The 18,866-nt window shown below is 40.8% G+C and overlaps 1 protein-coding gene and 1 pseudogene across 3 annotated transcripts in view; one reads left to right on the top strand and one right to left on the bottom strand.

The window, feature by feature from the left end:
- Positions 1-4,682, bottom strand: part of PRRC1 (proline rich coiled-coil 1) — a 32,465-nt gene extending 27,783 nt beyond the window's left edge. Inside the window, exon 1 of one of the 3 annotated variants that reach the window (XM_054488599.2) lies at positions 4,453-4,682. The gene's annotated coding sequence lies outside the window, so the exon portion shown is untranslated. Of the gene's footprint in view, positions 1-4,229 lie in introns of all 3 variants that reach the window. The other 2 variants (XM_054488600.2, XM_063665200.1) reach the window with 2 other exon arrangements.
- Positions 4,683-7,373: 2,691 nt separating this feature from the next.
- On the top strand, positions 7,374-10,816 carry LOC129036242 (heterogeneous nuclear ribonucleoprotein K-like; annotated as a pseudogene).
- Positions 10,817-18,866: the final 8,050 nt, after the last annotated feature.

Genomic DNA, 18,866 nt, shown 5'->3' with positions numbered 1-18,866 from the left:
TAAAATATGAGAAAACTTTCTTTAAAATTACAAATCCTGAAGTGTATCTCAAGTACAGAACCAACTTCTAAATATGCTATATTTGTTTTTAATATTTTTATTCATTTAATAAGTTTTTAGCGAAGATCAACTGCTTGATGAGCACTATACTGATGCCTTTGGAAATGACAATGATTAGCAAAAACAAATAGGATACTTACAGTCTAGTATAGGAAACAATCAAATAATAAACCAATTTATAATGAATAGTAGCTGAATTATGTACTCTGAGGGTAAGAACACAGTTTTGTTTGACAGGAATATGATTTTGACTTGGAGGTAAGGAACGGGTTCCCCAAATAAGTCACAGATAAACCAAGATTTGAAGGATAAGAACTTAATTAGGCAAGGGAAGAAAGGCAGAGTCCAGAAAAAGTGAATATATAGCAAATATATATACCAGCTGAGCTGGGAAGAACAAGATACATTCAAGAAAATCCATGTGAAGGGAGAGAAAGAAGAATCAGGACTAGAGGGACAGACAGAAGCCCAGAAGGTGTTCAGCCTCATAAACCAGGTTAAAAAACTTGGGTTTTTAAAGAACAGAGTGTCATTGTGTTAGAAATAAATTTTTGGTGCCACAAAAGAAACAGCTTTCAAACATAAATTTAATTTTCTCAGCAAGACAATTTTACTTCTATAGAAGGGTGTGTCTCACAGATGGAGCAATGTCAAGAGCACACCTGAACAAGTGAGGGGAAGGGGTTCTTATCCTAACGCAGCTAGTCCCTGCTGCTGTGTCTTTCCCCCATTGGCCAGGGTTGGACCACGCAGTCTAAGCTAATTCCAATTGGCTATTTTAAAGAGAGCAGGGGTATGAGCCAGAGCAGCAGGGTGAGTAGTTTGGCGGGAAGGACGGTTACAGAACAGGTGACCCAGGATGACTAAGAAGAGAGCAGGTGACCAAGGATTACTAAGGTCAGAGCAGGTGACCAAGGGTGACTAAGGTCAGAGCAGTTGATAGAGGCTAGAAGGGGATTGTTTACTGAAACTAGGGGCAAGGAGAAATAAAGAATTAGCAATTTAAACTTTAAAATGAAGAACAAAGAACAGGGGAGCTGGACATACTGATACATTGGTTCTTTGGAGAGGATCTCAGAACTCATTGTACTTAACAATTTACAGGCTAAAACCTATGAAGAGAAATTTATCATATCCTACAATTGTAAGGCATTCAAGCTGAGGGCAGCATAACTGTCTTTTGTTTTAACTGTTTTGAAGGAATTTTAAATTCAAAAAAAAAGATGTAAAAACAGCAGAGTTCTTGAGTACCCCAAACCCAGCCTCTCTCAATAACAGCATCTTACATAACTACACTACAATGATCAAAACCATGAAATTGACATTGGTACAATACTATTAACTATAGATCTTATTTGTATTTCACATGTTTTTACATTTACTGTGTGTGTGTATGTGCATAGTTCTATGAAGTTTCATCATATGCACAATCTCGTCTAACTACCACCTCGACCAGGTTATAGAACCATTCCATCACTAAAAAGAAACTTCCTCGTGTTGTTCCTTTATGTACCTTCCCATCAACCATAAGCCCTGGCAAACACTGCTCTGTTTTCTATCACTTTCTCATTCCATGAATGTTACATAAATCGAATCATACAGCATATAACCTTTTGAAGTTGGCTTTTTTTCACTCAGCATAATGTTCTTGAGATTCATCCAAGCTGCTGCATATATCAAGTTGGTTCCTTTTTATTGCTGAATAGTATTCCATTGTATAAATGTATCTGTTGAAGGACATTTAGGCTGATTCCAGTTATTAGCAATTCATATTTATTTTTTGAAAAGATCTGAACAAAGTATGCAGCCTGGGCCACTGGGCAGACAGAGCAGATGCAGACAGGCCATTAAGAAAGATATAGAAGTAGTTCCAACAGAAGTAACAACCTAGACTAATGATTTTCATAGTGGGAAGGGCTGATTATGCCCCCAAAGGGTCACTTGGCAATGTGCAAGACATTTTTTATTGTCACAACTAGAGGGCTACTACTGGCATATAGCAAGAAGAGGTTAGGAATACTACTAAAAATCCTCCAATGCACAGCCTACACAGAAGAATTAAGTGGCCCCAAATGTCAATAGTGCCAAAGTTGAAAAACTCTGACCTAGACTCAGGTGATGATAGTGGAGATGGAGAAAAGTAAATAAGTTCAAGACAAGATTAGGTGGCAAAATTCAGTGACTGGGTATGGAGGAAGGGAAAGGAGGCATGACTTGCACAACTAGATGGATGCTGGTGCTATGCACAAAGATAGGAAACACTGCAGAAGGCCAATGTGTTTGATGTTCTTTCTAGGGGAGTCGGATGGGGGAAATCATAAAATGTTTATAGTCTTTGACGTGCTGTTTAAGTTCCTTGCAACGAACATCTAAGTAGAGACACTGACTTGGTCTGGAGCTTAGCAACCACATAAATGTGGGTGTCATCAGTGTACTGATAGTCTAACATCATGTTTTGAGATGAGATTATGTAAGAGAATGCCAAGAGAAAAGAGAATATGATGTTACACCAATTATTGGTTTAGTAAGATGGAAGACAAGTTTGCAGAGAATAAGAGATGAGCTAAAAGAAAGGAAGAAAACCAGGAGACTGTGGTGTCCAAAAGCCAGTGTTTCGCAGTATGAATCGGCAACAGTATTAATGCTGCAGAGAAGCCAAATAGGATACTATCTGAGAAGTTCAATGGATCTGCCAAACTGGAGATGAATTTAGGGAGAGCGATTTTCATGTAAAGAGCGGAGAAAGATTCCAGTGTAAACTGAATCGAGCAGTGGCAGGCGAGACTAACACGCATAACACTTTCAAAAAGTTTGGCTGTGAACGTAGGAAAGATCTATGGCACCAAGCAGAGAACAGGGATCCAGGGAGGCTGAATCCTTTCATACATCGAAGGTAAATAACCTGAGATAGAAATGCCCCTTTGGAGATTTTATCACTCCTCAACCAAGGCTACCTCTTTTCTTCATTTAATTTTTTATTGGTCATTCACCCTTCTACTACAGATGCTCCCCAATCCTTACAATGACTAGTAGAAGTCCTATTGTAAGAGAATCCCTAACATTAACAAATGTGTCTGCAAAAGAAACTGTACAATGAATACAAAGTCATTAAGTGGAATAAATCATCAATTTCTTTGTCTTTAATGGCTTATTATATGAAAACTGGCGTAATGGCAATACTGAGGTAAATTTTACATGCATAAACACAGTGCCTTCTACTAAAAAAACCTATTAAAACAACACTGAAGTGTCAGAGTTGGTAACTGTTTTAGGGCTCAAGTCTTGTCACGAAAAGTACTATTCATGTATCAACACTAAAGAAAAAGTGAAGAAAATGGTTTGGAAAACTGAGTTCTCAGTCCGGCTAGACCCTGTTCTTCCAATTTGCTTGTGCCTTGGTTTTTCTGTTTAAAAAAAAAAAAAAAAAGTGGATGGCTATTTACAAGTTTACAAGAAATGGAATAGTGAAGCTTTGATAAACTTTAAAGCATTAAGAGCAATTATTGCTGACCTACTCGTGGCACAAGATTGTCTCTACTACCAGACAGTAACCGCTAGTTAGAGCCTAATCTGACCCCAAAATAAAATTTTATAAATTTTCACTGAATTAAACAGTGGCTGCACAGGAGAAAGACTGAATGCCAAGATGTGTCACGATCGCAGAAATGCACTTGTTGTCTCTCAAAATAACTACTTCGAATGACAAAAACACTATTGGCTATAAATTCTGTCAATCTAGGAAATGTGCTATCCTGCAAATTTGCCTGAAGCAGGTCCCAAGACCAAACAAAGAAACAAGAGAATGCAAAAACTCTTCCAAGCGGCGCTAAGCACCGATGGGGTAACCTCAGGGAAAATAAGCTTCTTTTCATTGCCGGTCCTGGTGTGATGACTATCGAGCCTCCTGGGCCTCTCCAGGGCCAGAGCGGGCGAAATCCTGTTTCAGGAGACAGCGGCTTCCCCTCAGGCTCTGCCACGTCTCCAGGCCAGACAGGGCCGGGCTAAGGTCCGCCGGCGCTCGCCGCCAGTCTCTCCTAAAGTCAGCGCACTGGAAGGTGGGGCCAGAGGGCCAGGGCGCTCCTGCCTTGGTCCTTGGACAGGAGCAAAGTGTCGCGGGGCGAGACCCGCGAACCGCGCCCACCGTGCCATCCCCAGCGGAAACTGCTCACCTTGCGATATGCACTCCTGCCTGCTGCACCCCGCACGCCGCCACAGCTGCGCCTGGACCAGGGGACTAGGGGGCTCGCAAACGACATCGGCGTCCAGTGGCGCCGGCCGGCCCGCCCACCTTCCAGGGACACGGTCCCTCGGGGTCTGGCTCTGGCGCCTGCAAACCATGCCATGCCATGCCACCCCCCTCATACACGCGCGTCGGAGCCACCTGGAGCTCACCTGGGGACCGGGAAAGTGCCTGCGTGGTCGCTGAAGAGTGTGGTATGACAGGGAGGTCGGGACGTAGAACTACAGCTTGGAGAAGACAGCGAAGACGCGCCCTGGAACTCACCTCGGCGCGTCCCCGCCTACAAGATGGCCACTGGCGGCGCATGCTCCTGCGGCTGCCACGTCGGCCGCGCGCCGCACCGCGCCGGACGTCGCAGCCCCGCCCCGCCCAGCCCCGCATCGCCTCGCCCCGCCCCGCCTCCGCATCGCCCCGCCCTGCCTGTCCCATGCGCTGTGAACCCGGCCGGGACGCTGCAAGTTAAAATTTGGTGCCAAGATCTTCCTAATCACCGAGACTTGGTTCTGCCCACACCCTCTAGAAACATTCTCCAAAGGGCTGGCCTCCTTTCTACTTCGCAGCCCCCTTACACGAGAGTGGCACTCTTGTTACCAGGCGTAGCTCACTCATCCTGTGCCACAGCGGCCCAAGGGATAAGGATCAGTTAGCCAAGGTCATCTGGTTGGTGGTCATCTAGCCAACGTCAGCTAGTCCAGTCAGCACCTCCAGGAAGGACCTCGAGGCAGATACAGGGGACTTAGCCTGTATAGTCAAAGATTTCCAGATAACAGTGATTATATCAGGAAAGAGGGATTAGGAGAAGAGGGAGAGGGGAGAAGAGTAGCAGTTACTGTACTGAATTTTTCCCCAAGTACATGTATTGCACATTCTTTTTTTTAATTGTAAAATAGCAGACAGATTATCAACTTTCTTATTATATGCTGCACCTAACACAGTACCTGAAATAGTTGGTATTCAATAATGTACATTAAATAAATTAATGGAGTGCGATAGAAGAAAATAAGGAACTTCAAATCAGAAGTCTTGATTTGAGTCTGAGACTACTCTAATGCCAGTTGTGCAGTTGCCTGCCCTTGTACAGGCCACTTAGTCTCCATAAGTCTCCATATTTCTACCTGCAAACTGAGAATAATACTATCCACCATCCCTAACTCAGGCAGGTGACAGACTCAAATAAAATAGAGCATATGAAAACTTTTTAAACTTTTTTTCTTTTTGAGACGGTGTCTTGCCCTGTCGCCCAGGCTGGAGTGCAATGGCGCCATCTCGGCTCACTGCAACCTCTGCCTCCCGGGTTCAAATGATTCTCCTGCCTCAGCCTCCCAAGTAGCTGGGATTACAGGCACACACCACCACGCCCAGCTAATTTTTGTACTTTTAGTAGAGACAGGGTTTCACCATTTTGGCCAAGCTGGTCTCGAGCTCCTGACCTTGGCCTGCCTCGGCCTCCCAAAGTGCTGGGATTACAGGCGTGAGCCACCGCACCTGTCCAAAAATATTTTTTAAATTGCTTAGCATTAAATATATAAAAAATTATTTTTGTTGTTCTCAATTTTTTTTCAGGAACTCATTTAGAGATTTAACATTAATCTATCTCTTGAGCTTCACAGTTGTAAGCATTCTAAAATACCTCACTGAAAAGTTAATACTATGTAGCAATACTCTGACTTCAGATCTCACTGTGCAACTACCATGGGTGGTTTTCTTTGGCGGTGACTCCTATCCTCTAAGAATGTGTGTAGGTGGAGATCTAGGTTACCGTCCGGATCGTGCTGTTTGGGGTGGTGCTCAAGACAGATACCATCTTCATCCTCTCTGATCAACACCCTTAATAGCTATAAGGTATGTTGGTTTCTCCATCCTTTCAGCAAATATTCATTAGTGGCTGCAATGTGCTGAGCATTGGTACTGGAAATGCAGTAATGAACAAGACAGACAAGGTCTTGATACCTAAGGAGCGTTCTTTATAATAGGAGAGAGGGTAGGAACAGGAAAATAAAGTAAGTACTGTTTGTGATGTGCAGTTTGAGGAGTCAACAAAGAGTAATGTAATATTGACAGTAATTGGAGTAGACCACTTCAGATAGGATGAATGGGCAAGGCTTCTCTGAATAGGTGAGATGTGAGCAGAGATGTGTAATGCAGCAGGCCTGTGCTTATCCGGACAGAAAGAAGAGCATGCAAAGACTTAAGGAGGGAGTGTGCTCGGCATATGTGCAGACAACAGGGAAGCAGGACTATGAGAGTGGTAAAGAAGAGAGGACAGGGAGTGGGGCCAGATCGTGTCTAGCCTTGTAGGTCATTTGATTACATTCTGAAAGCCTTTGATTACATTCTGAGAGAAATGAGAAGCACGTGGAGGGTTTTGAGCAGAGAACTGACAAGATTTGACATCAATTTCTGATCACACTCTGATTGCTGTGTGACTGCAGGCCATGTGAGGATGAATGCAGGATGACCAGTAATGAGATGATGATGGCTTAATGACCCTAATGGAGGTGGAGGTGGCACATGGTCTGGATGCATTTTGAAGATGGAGCTGTCATGATTTACTGATGGGTTGGGAGTAAGCTGCATTAGTTTCCTAAGATTATCATAACAAATTACTGCAACTAATGTTTTCGTTGGCTAAAACCAACAGAAATTGATTCCTTCACAGTTCTGGGGGCTAGAAGTCCAAAATCAAGGTGTTGGCAGGGCCTCTCCAAAGGCTCGAGTGGAGAATCCTTCCTTGCCCCTTCTGGCTTCTGGCGGCTCCAGGTGTTCTTTGGCCTGTGCCAGCATACCTCCAATCTCTGCCTCTCTGCCAGCACACCTCCAATCTCTGCCTCTGTCTCCACATGGCCTTCCCCCCCATGTCTCTGTGTCTCAAATCTCCTTCTGCCTTTCTCTTATAAGCATACTTCCTTATAAGTGCATACTCATTTCGCTTAGGGCCCACCCTAAATCCAGAATGATATCATCTCAATATATTTGTAGGTCTTATGAAGCTCGTGTTTCCAAATAAGTTCACAGTAACAAGTTCCAGGTGGGCATATCTTTTTTGGGGGGTGGGCGCTATTCAACCCACTACATGGACAATGAGGTAAGATGAGCTTTGAAGTTAACCTTGATTTACATTTACTATATTTTATGTTTTACTTACCACTTTTCATTTGAACTTCAAAAGAACTTTGTGTGGCAGGTATTATTATTCCAGTATTAGAAATGTGGAAACTAAGGCTATGAAAATGGTGCATAGAGCTGGAGTTGGAACCTAGAAGCCTTAGGCTGTACCTCAACTGCTTGCCTGCTTTGTGGGTGGTAAGGTAAGATTTCTTCTTAGGTGGCAGACAATGAAGGGAGTCAATGGAAAATTATGGGAGAACGAAGACCTGCTTAGTTTGTTATTTTTTCAGTCATTGCTAACAACTCATCAAATTCTTCCTTATAGGAATTCTCTAACATATGATAGAATTCATTTGTGAGCTATAATGAATGAGAAAGTGCTATGGTGGAATTTTGCTTTACTTGCTCACGAACATAGGCAAACAAAAAAACTCTTTCCTATTTGAGTTGAGGCTTTTCTTCTAGCCCAAATCAGGTTTATTAGGTCTATTCTTTAATATTCTTGGTTTTTTTGTTTTTGTTTTGTGTTTGAGATGGAGTCTTGCTCTGTCGCCAGGCTGGAGTGCAGTGGCACGATCTTGGCTCACTGCAACCTCCGCCTCCCGGGTTCAAGCGATTCTCCTGCCTCAGCCTCCAGAGTAACTGGGACTACAGGCTCCCGCCACCACACCCAGCTAATTTTTGTAGTTTTAATAGAGATGGGGTTTCACTATGTTGGCCAGGATGGTCTTGATCTCTTGACCTCGTGATCCGCCCGCCTCGGCCTCCCAAAGTGCTGGGATTACAGGCTAAGCCACCGTGCCCGGCCTATTCTTAAATATTCTTAAGATAGTCCTTAATGTTCATAATATTCATATGAATATGCAAAACATTCAAAAATATTCATATGAATATTTCCAGGCGGATAAGAGATGAGGCTGAGACTAGGTATCTGCAACATAACCAGGAGTAGAGGCGGAGCTGATTCTGGCTTGAGAAATGATGGACTCTGCTGGGAGACCAGGTTGTGAGAACAGGCTGTGAGTTATACAACCAAAAAGAACACTTCAGCAGATAATGCCAAGGGTACTGGCTGAGACATAGAGATCAGAAGCCCACACCCACACTCAGCACTCAACCATGCCGAGGATAAGTAAGCTCCTTTGGCAACCAGGAAGAAGGAGGAGCCTTGTCTCAAACGTTGCATAGGACATACTTGTTCTAAAAAAAAGAAATTATTGTTCATTTGAAATTCAAATTTAGGAGGCAAGTGAGCTGAAGCTTAGAGTGTGAGAGGCAACGTAGCATGGACTAGGACATCAGCTGGCACCAAAAATCCTGGATTGGAATCTTGGCTCTGCTGGGTCACCAGCTAACCTTGGACCTTTCACTTAAAACACAGTCTCTCCATTTCTTCACCTATAAAGTGGAGCAAATAGTCATATTAATACCTACCTCATAGTTTCTGTATGAAGATTAAATGACTTAATATGTGTGGAGTGCTTAGCACAGTGCCTAACTTACAGTGTTAGCTCTTATTCTTTGAGTTTAAAATTGCCTAAATATTCATCTTCATCTCATAATAACTATTTTAAACCAAAAGGACCTTTATTTGTTTGAGTCTGAATTGTAACTTCCAAATCAAGGTTTGTTTGCTTGTTCGCTTTCAACTAAAGGAAATGTAATAAGATATAGTGGGACCCTACCTCTCAATTTGTCTGGGACACTCCCGCTTTAGGGTTGTTGTCCCAGCATGACTTTTTAAAGTACCCACCTCTTATTCTAAAAAATGTTCCAATTTGGACAGTAGAATTTATGGGTTATCCTATTACAGAGATATCAAGAAGTCACTCATTTTTACAAGAGTTTAGTGTGAAAATTTCAATACCTGTCCTTTGCCCCCACACACATAATCATCACTAGAGTCTATTTTAATTTTCCTTAAAGAAGAGCAAACTCAGCCTGTGTCCCACTTGTTCACGGCCTGTAGCTGGGTGTGTCCCTTTAATACAAGTGGAAACTGAACAGCCAGAAGAAACCTTCCCTAACACTGAAACCAATGGTGAATTTGGTAAACATCCTGCAGAAGATATGGAAGAGGAACAAGCATTGAAAAGATCTAGAAACACTGGTGAGATGGTTGAATTACGTATTCTGCTTCAGAACAAGAATGCTGGGGCAGTGATTGGAGAAGGAGGCAAGAATATGAAGGCTCCCTGTATAGACTACAATGCCAGTGTTTCAGTCCCAGACAGCAGTGGCCCCGAGTGCATACTGAGTATCAGTGCTGATATTGAAACAATTGGAGAAATTCTAAAGAAAATCATCCCTACCTTGGAAGAGGGCCTCCAGTTGCCATTACTCACTGCAACCAGTCAGCTCCTGCTGGAATCTGATGCTGTGGAATGCTTAAATTACCAACACTATAAAGGAAGAGACTTTGGGTGCAAGTTGAAGCTATTGATTCATCAGAGTCTAGCAGGAGGAACATTGGGGTCAAAGGTGCTAAAATCAAAGAACTTTGAGAGAACACTCAAACAACCATCAAGCTTTTCTAGGAATGCTGTTCTCATCCCACTGACAGAGTTGTTCTTATTGGAGGAAAACCCAATAGGGTTGTAGAGTGCATAAAGATCATCCTTGATCTTATATCTGAGTCTCCCATCAAAGGACCTGCACAGCCTTATGATCCCAGTTTTTACAATGAAACCTATGATTATGGTGCTTTTACAATGATGTTTGATGACTGCCCTGGATGCCCAGTGGGATTTCTGATGTGGGGAAGAGGTGGTTTTGACAGAATGCCTCCTGGTTGGGGTGGGTGTCCCATGCCTCCATCTAGAAGAGATATGAGCCCTCATCAAGGACTACCTCCTCCTCCTACTGGACGAAGTGGCCGGGGTGGTAGCAGAGCTCGGAATCTTCCTCTTCCTCCACCACCACCACCTATAGGGGGAGATCTAATGACCTATGACAGAAGAGGGAGACCTGGAGACTGTTATGATGGCATGGTTGGTTTCAGTCCTGATGAAAGTGGAACTCTGTGATAGATACATGGAGCCCATCAGAATGGCAGATGTCTTGTGAACCACTGGGTGGCTCCGGATATGATTATTCCTATGCAGGGGTTGGTGGCTCATATGGTGATCTTGGTGGACCTATTATTACTGCACAAGTAACTATTCCCAAAGATTTGACTGGATCTGTTATTGGCAAAGGTGTCCAGCAGATTAAACAAATCGGTCATGAGTTGGGATCTCCAATCAAAATTGATGAGCCTTTAGAAGGATCTGAAGATCGGATCATTACCATTACAGGAACACAGGACCAGATACAGAATGCACAATATTTGCTGCAGAACAATGTGAAGCAGTATTCTGGAAAGTTTTTCTAAGACTAGTAAAGAAATGGAGGAGTCCTGCATCTTTTTTTTTTGCTTCTGTTTAAAAAGCCAACATTCCTCTTCTTCGTAGGTGTTCTGCATTTGAAGTGTAGTGAAATCTTTGCTGTTCACCAGATGTAATGTTTTAGTTCCTTACAAACAGGGTTGTGGGGGAAGGGCGTGCAAAAACTAACACTGAAATTTTGAAACAGCAGCAGAGTGAGTGGATTTTATTTTTTGTTATTGTTGGTGGTTTAAAAAAAATTCCCCCCACGTAATTATTGCGAACACCTTGCTTTGTGGTCACTGTAACATTTGGGGGGTGGGACAGGGAGGAAAAGTAACAATAGTCCACATGTCCCTGGCATCTGTTCAGAGCAGTGTGCAGAATGTAATGCTCTTTTTAAGAAACATTTTATGATTTTTAAAATAAATCATAAATTTATTGAACCTATTTTTTGTGGTCATTTTTTTTAAGACAGTCATTTTAAAATGGTGGCTGAATTTCTCCACCCCCAAACTAAACACTAAGTTTGATTTTCAGCTCCTCTGTTGGATATATAAGTACATCTCTTCTTGGACATAGGCAAAATAACTCAGCAAACTTAGTTCTGGTGATTTCTTGATGGTTTGAAAGCCTATTTCTGGGAAGAAATTCCATCATACATATTCATGCTTATAATAAGCTGGGGATTTTTTGTTTGTTTTTGCAAATGCTTGCCCCTGCTTTTCAACAATTTTCTATGTTAGTGGTTGTGAGGAACTAAAATGGGGAGCAGTACTACAAATTGAGTAATGGTATGAGTATATACCAGAATTCTGATTGGCAGCAAGTTTTATTAATCAGAATAACACTTGGTTATAGAAGTGACTGATGCTGAAAAAAATTGATTATTTTTATTAGATAATTTCTCACCTATAAACTGTCAACTTGCTCTAATGTCTTATTAAACTTTATAAAATATATATATATATACTTGTTTTTCCATTGTATGCAAATTGAAAGAAAAAGATGTACCATTTCTCTGTTGTATGTTGGATTATGTAGGAAATGTTTGTGTACAATTCAAAAAAAGATGAAAAAAGTTCCTGTGAATGTTTTGCGTAGTATATTGGCATCTGTAATGATAGTTAAAATTCACTTGCAAATAAATAAAACATCCATGATGCTAGATTTGATATGTGACCAATTTGAACAAGGGTTGATTGACACCTGTAAAATTTATTGAAACGTTCCTCTTACAAGGAAATACAGTAATCTTAACTTGTAAAAAAAAAAAGAAAAAAGAAGAGCAAACTCAATTATTTTTCTCAAATACATATTTATGAAAACATCTATGACTCCTTCTTGCTCACATGGTAAAATCTTAAAAACTCAACTTACTCTTGCTTTCTAGACTCTTCTCCTTTTCCTACATCCTGCTCCATATTTCTCAGGCACCCGCTGCAAGAATCTACCCTAACGAAGCCTGAAGCTGTGCACCTTTGCCCCTATCAATCCCTTTACCTGAAGCATGTTTTTCCCTTTCCACCTTCTACTAATAGGTATTCTTCACTTTTCAAGGACGTGCTCAAAGTTTTCTTCTACCGTAAAATCTTTTTACATTGTAGTATTGTTGGCTGTACATGCTTATATTCTCTATTCATTTATGAGCTCCTTGATGGTAGTAACTTGGGGTTTAGAATACCACTACATTCAAATTTTTACGTGAGTGAGTACTACGAACATGTTTTGAATTTAGTTGAATTTTCTATTAAGATTCATGTGCAGCACACACATTGCAAAACGTCCTCATAATCATCTTTTTTCTCCTCCAAATATGAGTTCACTAAAAATATTCTTGTAGGAGACAGAACAAATGTTTCTTTTGAAAAATTTGAAATTTTCCTTTGAATAAGAAACCATGCCACTAAAATTAGTTCTCTGGCCAAGGAATCCCTGTTAATATGCAATAACATATTGCAAAGTATTCTAATTGTTTTCTAGAATTTTGTGTTTTTACAAAGTTAAAAGTTTGCATAACTTCAAGCAATAGCGCTCAATGCATGATACCTCCTAAATATTTATATCTGTAGTAGTGTTTCTCAAGACTTTTAATTCACAGAACATTCCACTTTTCCCTTTTAATTTTTATGATAGTTTAGAAAAGGAAACATAACACAATTGTTCCTACAAGCACCTTCATTTTCAAGCAATATTTAAAGCTCAGGGCCATGTGCTTTTTCTTTTGTCAATTCAGCATTTATTTAATGCTTAGAAGTGAAATTTTGACAAGAGAGCCTGTGAGGTGAATGAGTCCAATTTATGTAACTCCCCAATCACACCAGCTGCATGGGAACAGCCATTTGGTGTCCTTCTGCTTCCTATCTCATAGAACTGCTTCTAAGCAGGTCAGCAGGGTTAGGTGAAAAATACACTAGATTAGGAATCTAGCACAGCTTCTGCCACTAATTAACAAACCAACTCTTGTCTGAGGGTTACCTTCTCTGAGCTTTAATTTCCTTCCCTGATGAGTGAGGGATAGTTAAATGATTTCTGTAGTGAGCGTTCATTATGGTTAGCTTCCTAACTAGACAAAAGAAAATAAGACATTCTTCCTTATCAACATAGATGAAAAGGCAGTGCCTCAGAGTTAGCCCTGCAAACAAACAAAAAAAAAAAAAAAGAAAAAAAAATTCTAGATGAAATGTTAGAAAATTGAATTGGGTGATAGTGATGACGATGATTGATGATATACATTGTGACTAAGTAACATTGTTTTCCCCCCAGGAATAGAAGAGTGGTCCTACTTCAGAAAAATTTATTGATGATTTAACAAATTTAAAAAGAAAAGGAATCTGATAATACCAGTAGATGCAGTTAAAACATTTGATAAAATTGAACTCTTATTCATAACTCTTGTTAAACTAGGAATAGAAGCAATCATTAACCTGATAAAGGACATGTACAAAATAACATAGCCAACACACTTAAGTAGTGAGATAGAAGCCTTTCATTTAAAGTAACAATGTAAAAAGAGATAAAAAAAATTTTTAACATGGAAAAAACACAACTATCCTTATTTGTAGTAAAAATTCCTGTTGAAATGATCCAGTAGGTAGTACTTGTACTTCTTTTCAAGCTCCCAGTGATCTTCACCAGTCCACAGCCTTAAACAACATCTGTATGCCAATGACTTCCATCTCTATATGTCCAACCATAACTTCTCTCCTAAACTCTACAACTGTTTAATAGCTTCACTTTGGTGTCTAAGCAGGAGACTAATTAAAACTCTCAGTGTTTCCCCAAAATATCCTGCCCCTCTTGTACTCTTCCTACTTGGTAAATGGCAACTGTGCTTTTCTAGTTGCTCTCATAAAAAGCACCTTGGGTCAAATCCAACATCACCAGTAAGTCACGTAGAGAGAATGTACTTCTGATATAAAGTAATGAAAATGACACTTTTCCTCGGTGGTCTTCCTCTTTCAAAACCATAATCCCAGTGTAATCATAAGAATAGAGAAATATTCTACAGTATATCTGGCCAGTATTCCTCAAAACTGTCATGGTCATTAAAAACAAGAGAAGCCTGAGAAACTGTCATAGCCAAGAGGAGCCTAAGGAGACAATGACAGCTGAAAGTACTGTGCTGTGGAAAGAAACAAAAAGAACCTAAATTAGAGCAAGAAAAGGCTATTTAGAGCTTACTATAGCAGAGGAGTAGCCACCATCACTTGCATTTGCTGGAAACTCAAAGGCAGAGACTCAGAGCAGTGGAAAAGCTTCAGAGTGGGAAAAAGAGAAGCTTCAGATTGGAAGCTTTTATCATGGGGAAGCTGTAGTTGGGCCAAAGAGAAGCAGGGTTAGGGGTGCAGTCATTCATTTAACAGAGATTGGTCGACCACTCAAGTGCCTCCTAAGTGCTTGGGACTTAAATGGCTTTCTTTAGTTTATCCTAAGTTGGAAGCTGCAGCAAAAATTACAGAAGCTGTTTGTCATTAGGTTCTGGCCATGTGGGGCCAATTGCTATAAGGCTTGTTGTTTAGCTTCCTGGACTGGTTGCTACAGGTTGTGGGTCAGAGCTCTGTTTTCATATATGGTCTGTCATTACCCACTGGGTATTCGGTCTCTCCATGGTATCCTGTATGAGATCCTGGAACAGAAAAAGGCATTAGGTAAAAACTAAGGAAACTGAATACAAGTATGGGCTTTAGTTAATAAAAATATAGCAATATTGGCTCATTACTTGTAACAAATGTGCCATACTTATGTAAGATGTTATTAATAATAAGCAAACTGGGTATGGGGTATATGGGAACGCTGTACTATCCTTTCAATTTTTCTGTGAATCTGAAGCTGTTCTAAAAATAAGTTTATTTTAAACACACACACACACACACACACACACACACACACACACACACACCTTGGAGACCTCCTTGACTCCTCACTTTCCCTCTCACTCCACATCCAGTCCTTTAGCAAATTCTGTCAGCTCCATAGAGGAAACAGTGAGTGTTTGACCACGCCCCCTCAACGCTCCTGCTCCCACCTGAGCCCCGACTTCACCCACTGTCACTTGGAAGTCTCACTAGCACCGTAACAGCCCCCTTGCTCAACATCTGCCTGTCTATGGTGCTTTTCCACAGAGCTTTACCATGGCCTGCAAGGCCCACGTGACCCAATCCCTGCCCCAGCCGCCTCCTGCCCTCACTTCCCACCGCCCTTTCCCTCACTCCCCCTGTTCCACCGCCCTGGCCTAGTGCTGTTTCCAGCCCCCTCACACCTTGGGCTCTTTGCAGCTGCTCCCTCTTGCTGAATGGAGTCCTGTTTCCTCATATCATCTGCCCCAGGGAGGCCTTCCCTGAACACCTTGCTTCATTTTTCTTCATAACACTGAGGACTTCCTGACATTACAATATAAATCTATTTGTTTACTGTCCATCTTCCATAAATATAAGCTTATGAACTCAAGGGCAAGTTGTCTGTTTCATTCACCACTGTATTCTCAACATTAACCCCAAGTACTTAGTAGGCAGTCAGCCAATCTTCGTTAAGTGAATAAATAAATGAATGCACCAAGGATCATAAAGTTTTATCAGTGCACTGCAGTTGCTGATGCTGCAGAGTGCTCTTATCATTCTTTTCCAAAAGGCTCATAATTTTGCTCCCATCATATCAAAAATATTATTCCAGAGATAATTTAGTTCTTCATTTCCTTCACATACATAAAATTCATTTTACTTAATGTGAGTCAATTAAACTTGGCCTCAGAATATGATCTAAGATGGGAGCTAAGATTCCTTTCATAATTTATATGCATAGGCATGTGGCATTGCCCACAGCTTAAATTTCTAGAAGCTATAATTCCTGGAAATATTTCAAAATATTCACATGACCAATATTTATTGAGTAAAGCACTATGCTAGAAGCCAAATACCAGAAATAACAGGAACTAATTCCTTCCCTAAAGGAGATTACAGGCAGCAGGAAATATATGTATCAAAGCACAAAAAATGCAAGAATAAAAAATGCCACATACTATAACAGAAGTACACAGAAAATGATGGGGAGAACACAAACTGTATGGCATAACTACACAGTGTTGTATGAAAAGAGAAGTGTAATTGGGAGAAGAGTCATTGCAGCTGACAGTCAGGAAACAGATCTGTGGTGGTTTTGTTATTCTCTATATTTGTTCATACACTAGTACTTTTTTTTTTTTTCTTGAGACAGAGTCTCACTCTGTCACTCAGGATGGAGTGCAGTGGCATGATCTTGGCTCACTGCAACCTCCACCTCCTGGGTTCAAGGGATTCTCCTGCCTCAGCCTCCAAAGTAGCTGGGATTACAGGTGCCCATCACCATGCCTGGCCAATTTTTTGTATTTTTAGTAGAGACAGGGTTTCACCATGTTGGCCAGGCTGGTCTCGAACTTCTGACCTCGGGTGATCCACTCACCTTGGCCTCCCAAAATGCTAGGATTACAGGGGTGAACCACTGCGCCTGGCCTGACTATTACTTTTATGGAAAAAAAAGGCCATTCCTTTTCAAGACTCTCTCTTTCTTTGGGTTCATGATGCTGCATTAATCTGTTCTCCAACTTCCTTTTAACTTCTGCTTATCTCTTCCAAATTTATTTTCTTTTAGGTCTCTCTACCTTCTTATTTGAGAAATACTTATTTCAAGTGAGTATCAGGCACTGGAATCATTTAACAAGGGCTGGCTCTGTCACATTTTATTTCTGCTGTCCCCAGACGCACACTTATGAGAGCTGACACCAGGGCTTAAATCATGTTCCTCCGCTCCAGTCGAGAATGGCAGGAACCAGTACACAGTCAACTAACTTTTAGCATTTGGCTTGCGAGAGATTTTCACCGGCCACTGCCCCACTGCCCCCATCTATCTCCCTTCACCCCACCACTACATTAGACAGAAAGGGTCTGTATTAGTCCATTTTCATGCTGCTGATAAAGACATACCTGAGACTGGGCAATTTACAAAATAAAGAGGTTTAATGGACTCACAGTTCCATGTGCCTGGGGAAGCCTCACAATCATGGCAGAAGGCAAAAGGCACATCTCACATGGTGGCAGACAAGAGAAGAGAATGAGAGCCAAGCAAAAACTGTTTCCTCTTGTAAAACCATTAGATCTCATGAGACTTTTTCACTACCATGAGAACAGTATGGGGGAAACTGCCCCCCATGATTCAATTATCTCCCACTGGGTCCCTCCCACAACACGAGGGAATTATGGGAGCTACAATTCAAGATGAGATTTAGGTGGGGACACAGACAAACCATATCAGGGTCAGACTCTTTGCATATCTCTTTACAAGATGGCAAACCCAATTGTACATTCCCTGCTTATACACAAGAGAAAGAATCTACATTCAAAGCCTTAACAGAAACACTTGATTCTACATCTCTCTCTCTAATCTTTCTCTAGAATGTCAGTTCCAGTTTCTAACTACATAGAAAGCTCACTATCTTCTCAAATGCAATCAGCTAAAAGATAAATTAATTACCTTATCTATGAAACTATTCTCAGATTTTGCCTTTTTAATTTTATTAATACTGTCATTATCATGCAGTAATTATAAATAATACTCCACAGCTCTCCCTCCTGCACCAACTATAGTCATCAAAATTCCGAAACCGTGAAGCTTTCTATGGCCTTTTGCATCAATGGCTTTACCATCCCCACAGCTCTGGTGCAAATCTAAGGCCTGTGCTGGAACTCTTGATCCCAACTCAGATTTCTGCATACCACCACCAGGCTGACCACATGATCCTTGCTTGAAAACCTTGATTTCCCTCGCTTGACTACAGGATAAAGTCCAAATCCTTTAGCTTAGATTTCAGATTGTACTAACATGGTCCCATTCAACTTTCAACTCTACTACCTCCTTACCTAAACCTTCCATGAATAGGGTAGATTGCCAATTATTTAACTTGTATTAATTCTGAATGTTTAGTTCATTTTAATCTTTTGCTAATCCCATCAATGCTATATTGATTCTACTTAGATATGTCTCATTTTACATACGTGCAAGTATTATCTGTAGAATCAGTTCTCAAAAGTAGAGTTGTTTGATCAAATGATATGTGTCTTTGGAATTTCAATGGATATCGCCAAATCGCTCTGCATTGATGTCATACCAGTTTATACTCTTCACCAGTGAAGTATGAGTGCCTGCTTCCCTACTTCTTCTCCGACTACAGTTTGTTATCAAATATTTGAATCTTTGCTAATTTACAGGTGTATTTATCATATTAAGAGTAAAATTATTTTATGTGTTTAAGGTTATTTGTGCTTCTTTTGCTGCGATCTCCATCTGATATTATCTTATTGATTTTTAAAAATTAGTTTATGGGAGATCTTCACACCATAAGAAAATTAGACCTATATATGCAGTGTATGTTGCAAATATTTTGCCTTCTTTGTGTTATGAATTCTGTCTTTGTGTGCATGCATGTTGCCATATATAATTTTTTTCTAGAGCAAAATTTATTATATCTTTAAAATCAGCTCATCTATATTAAAATAAAACTCAGATGGTATTTTTATGAGGATCCTATATTTTAAAATACAGATTAAAAAGATTCATTTTAA

The sequence above is a fragment of the Pongo pygmaeus genome, chromosome 4 (genome assembly GCF_028885625.2).
Source record: "Pongo pygmaeus isolate AG05252 chromosome 4, NHGRI_mPonPyg2-v2.0_pri, whole genome shotgun sequence".
In the NCBI taxonomy this organism is placed as follows: domain Eukaryota; kingdom Metazoa; phylum Chordata; class Mammalia; order Primates; family Hominidae; genus Pongo; species Pongo pygmaeus.
The sequence above is the reverse complement of the archived record's forward strand: the minus strand, read 5'-3'. Positions and strand labels throughout refer to the sequence as shown.